We start from the raw sequence: 4,754 nt of genomic DNA on the forward strand, positions 1-4,754 counted from the left end.
CAATTAAGAGCTTAAACTCATCACATCCAGTGGTGAGGGAGGTTCAAGATTGGCTTACGTTAATGTCAGCTCATAAAAAGATAAATGTGTTGGGTGCCAGCACATATTGGTGTCAGAGGAAATGAGCAAGCTGATCGGAAGGCCAAGGGAGCTGTCGCTCAGCCCTATGATGCTTGTTTCCCTCTCCCACACACTGACTTGAAACCCAGCAACAGGAGTTGTCTTCGTGATAAATGGAGGGAACAATGGAGGCATACCTCTATAAAGAAACTGCGAGAGATTAGTGATGACCTTGGCAGCTGGGAGACCAAGATCCATCCCAACCAACAAGCAGAAGTTGTATTAACAAAATTAAGAATCAGGCTGTGATTTCTGCCAAGAGCCATTATCAGTCGCACATGTAGTGGAACAATGTGCAACATTCTCAGAACAAAGACGTATGTACTTGTCTCCCCCATATACACTGAAAAATATATTGGGGGAGGACTGTGACATAGAAGTTGTTATTAGTTTCCATAGGGAGATAAAATTTATTATGCATAATGTTTATGCAAGAATTTTATACATTTAGAGCATAATGTTTATGCTTAGATTTTTTAATAGATTAATTGTTTTATGAATAATTTTAACGTTTCAAATATTTCAACATTTAAATCTACCAAGGAATTACAGACCAATTTGTCTCAACAGCTGCATCTACAGGCTGATGGAGAAAATGGTGTATTTCAGGTTGACATGGCTGCTAGAAAAGGAAAAGGTATGTTTCAAAGGATGCGGCCAAGCCTAAAAAAAACTGCATCCACTTCCTCCCATGCCTAAGAAAAAAAGTTCATCACCTAATCCCAATCTCCGGCCGAAAAGAAAGATGGTGTTGAATCTATCAGCCAGTCGGTAAGCCAAGCACTTTGTCGGTCTGTTTACAGACCAACCTACACCATTCAACGTTCAGAGGAAGCAGAGAAGCTTCCTCATGAAGTTCAGACGCTGTAATAAATTGATCTCAACTTATACAGATCCATCTGAATGCTTTATTCTCTACCAGCTGGAGTTTGTGCTTGTTAGTTTATGCTGTTTGTGTGAGTGCAAGTATTATGTGAGGCTCTCCTCACATACACACCACTTTTATTAGTTTTATTAGTGTTTTATTTGTTTCATTTGTATAGATGTAGCTTTGTACATAGGGCCGCACTATTGAATCGATAAAGCAAATGCAAGGGTTTTCTTGCCAAGGCAGCCTTTGAATTAATATGCAAATTAAATCAAAAGTATGTATCAAAGGTGCAAGGATGGTACAAGAGGATGTGCTTTGAAGAGGCGCTTGTAGTCTTTTGAAAGTGTTGGGGTCTGGAAGGTCATTTGTGTATAATATATATGGGTTAAGTATGCTGCCCTGAGGTACTTCAGAGTGTATTGAATTGGTGCCTGAAACTTTATTTAAGAGTTTTGATTTTAATCTGTGGTTGTCAAGGAAACTGCAGGACAACTTTTTCATAAAAAATGTAGAGTTATATTTTGAGCACAACTTGTACTCCAGGCTAGTATGACAGACCGTGTCAAAGGCTTGATTAACATCTTTGTGACAAGAACAGTCTTTAGTCGTCGTTCTTCGTTGTTTATGTAGTTTGTGAAGATGTTGACTGCGTCTTGCCTCGAGTGATGAGAGTGAAAGCCAAATTGAGATATCACCATAGTCGAGTGTTTATGATTTTTTTTTCCCTAATATCTCGAGTAGACTAATAGGGCAGTAATTCTTTGGGTCAATCAGGTCTTTGTGGTTTAGGAATGACGGCTACTAAATCAGTTTTAAAGGGAGAGGGAAAATATCCAGTAGCGAGAGAGGCATTGTAAAGGTGAGCTAAAGCTTGTATAAGGTTGTCAGGAAGGTGAATAAGAGAGTCGTGTCCGATCTGTGGGGAGCCTGGAGCCTTACGAAAAGCCTCTTTATTTTCTGTTGTTCGCAGGTGTTGTCCAGCCTATCCAGACAAATAATTGGCTCTGGGTTAGTTTCTACCCTGTTCTCTTGACTTCAGGTATCAATTTCTTGAATTCTGTGAGTAAACAGGGGATGAGAAGGGTGAGGGTAGAAAACTTTGGCCCAGTGTTCTTCAATTTTTTTTTATAACGTCTGCAGGATCTGAAACTTTTACATTATGAATGAGGAAGAATTCCCATGGATTGTGAACTCTCTTAGATTTTACTTTTTAAAATATATATATATATTTTTTTTTTGTCGGTCGTTATCAAGACTATCAATGTCTTCTTAGAATAGAAAAGTTCAATCGAACTTGGTTTAATGTTTTATTAAGTAAAACGACTTCGAAAGCAAGTCAGGAGACGTTTTGTCTTTTCATATGACTGAAATCATATGCGATTTTGATTATTTAATCTTGATTTGAACGACTCTCAGTTTGCTTGTTGATACCAGAAAGATTGACTTTCTTTGTTTAGTATTGGTGATGTGGAAATTTTAATTATAATGGGTACGTAGTCTGAACAAACGTTCAGACCAGGTTGTAGGTGTGTTTGGTGGGCAAGTGCTGTCCTGTTCCCGATAACGATATTAGGGCGGCCCTTTCCTCTCAGCGTGTATGAAGTGAAGATATGGGATCTTAAGTAGTCGAGTCTTTTTGTTTTAAAGATAGAAAAAAGTTGCTTACCATGTATATTGGTAGTGCTGTGGTGTAATGTCAAGTGAGTAGCACGGATGTCTCCGGCAAAGAAAACTAGGAGGCATGTATGATTAAATCATTTGTTGTAGCTAGCAAGAGAAAAAAATAGATTTTGGTTTGATATACCACTCAGGGTGGACCCTTTTTACCTGGGTTTACCTTGTGTGGCGTAACCTGATCCCGGTAGCGGTTCCGTGATAGAGCCTTTATCAACAGTTTCTTGAGGTGAATGAGCAGGATCAATTCCAAATACTACCTCACTGTTCCATGCTCCCACTGGAACCACCAGGGGGAGAGGGAGCTCTTCCTCGGCTTTAGGAACGACTTCGACGTCGATCTCGGAGCTGCTATTCTCGCCGTTAAGGATGGTGTCATCCAACGATGACGACGAGGCTGAGGGATCAGGGAATCCTTTTTGTTTTTTTTTCGTGTGCTTGTTTGGTGGTGAGATCTGTTCACGTTTGTGTTAAGTGTTTTTTGTAGTGCTTGTGCGGTTTCTCTTGGTATTCGTTGTGTTGGTGGTTGCAGAACGAGATGTCTTTGTTCTGAGGAGCAGTGAAGCTCTCGGTTAGCATTTGTCAGTTGCTGTGGTTTTTGATGTGGTATATTCAGGGAAGTATGGATTGTTGCCCGAAGATCTCTGGGACAACAATGCTGTGGAAGCCGTTTCTTTGTAGCATGATAGGTACGATGTTTTCATTTTGTTTTTGTCATTGTATTTAGCACCAATGAGAGCTACGTATAGAATGGCTTGTATTTTTGGTTTTGTGATAAATGTGAAGGTGTTGTTGATTTGGGGAGGTGGGGGCAGAGTTGTCCTGAAGATAGATGCAGGTCGTCTGGGTGTGCCAGTTCGGGCAGGTAGTGTGGCAGCTGTTGTGGCGTATGAAGGAGCTGCGTTCATTCTGCTTTAAGTATTTCTTTTGGGGCAGGATTCACAGCAACATGCGACCCCTCACAGTTGCAGTATTTGATGCCCTCCTTACATTTGGCCACAGCAATAAGAGCATCTGTGTGTGTGTTTGTGTGTGTGTGTGTGTGTGTGTGTGTATGTGTGTGTGTGTGTGTGTGTGTATGTGTGTGTGTGTGTGTGTGTGTGTGCGGGCGCGCGTGCGTGCGTGTGCGTTTGTTGTGATTGAACCTGTAGCAGTTTAAACACTGTGAATAAAGAGCTCTGATTCAATATTATAAGTTGGGACCGATGTATTAAACATCATGATCCTTTGTGAAAAAGTTACTGGAATTCTTGTGGGGCAGAGACACGAATTTAAAGATTTGTAACTTGGGAAGCTTGTAAACGTCAAGGACAGTGACACCATTCTTGGCCGATACTCCTTGGCAAATTGACAGGGAGGATCGTCCTGTCGATCTTCTAGCCACGTCCGAGCACTTAGCCTTTTTTTCGGCAGAGGGGACGGGAGAAAATCCATATTATTTTATCTTTATTTGCCCTTCGGCTGAAAGAAATGGGGTTAATTGTTCTGGTTTAGCAACTGTCACTTTGAAGCCAAAGTGGACTTTAAAGAGGTGGGTGACTGCCACCTCAGTGATAGTGAAGATCTGGAGAGCCCCCTCACAAGAGATGGGCTCTAGCATATGATAATTTAATGACATAACCCATGGTCATGCCGTAGCATGGGTGATATTATTAGCCAGGTGTTCAGTCTAGCAGCTGCTAATATTGCAGAACGAGGTAAGATGGTTGAAGACGTTTTCTATCAGAAAATCAAACTAGAGTAGTAGACGTGAGATGGTATGCCATAAGCAAAAGAATGGCAACTCTAAATGCACCGTAAGGCAGGTACGCTAAGGCTCCCCTGCTGGAGGTAAAGGTCTGCCCACGTCCGAACAAGAGCTCGAAAATGGGGTCCAGTTCACCAGAAGGTGCGCAGAGTTATCCTAATGAAGAAAATCGTATAGAAAAGAAAGTCTACAAAAACAGCCAGGATATCACGCAAGGGCCAAGGTCGTGCTTGCTGTGGAGGAGTCAAACGATCTCTTTAAAGCCACCAAAACAAAAACCTCGTAACCTAAAAAGGTCCTGAGAGCCCTATTGTTTAGCGGTGGTGTTCTTTCCCTTTTTAT

The sequence above is a fragment of the Penaeus chinensis genome, chromosome 5 (genome assembly GCF_019202785.1).
Source record: "Penaeus chinensis breed Huanghai No. 1 chromosome 5, ASM1920278v2, whole genome shotgun sequence".
Lineage (NCBI taxonomy): Eukaryota > Metazoa > Arthropoda > Malacostraca > Decapoda > Penaeidae > Penaeus > Penaeus chinensis.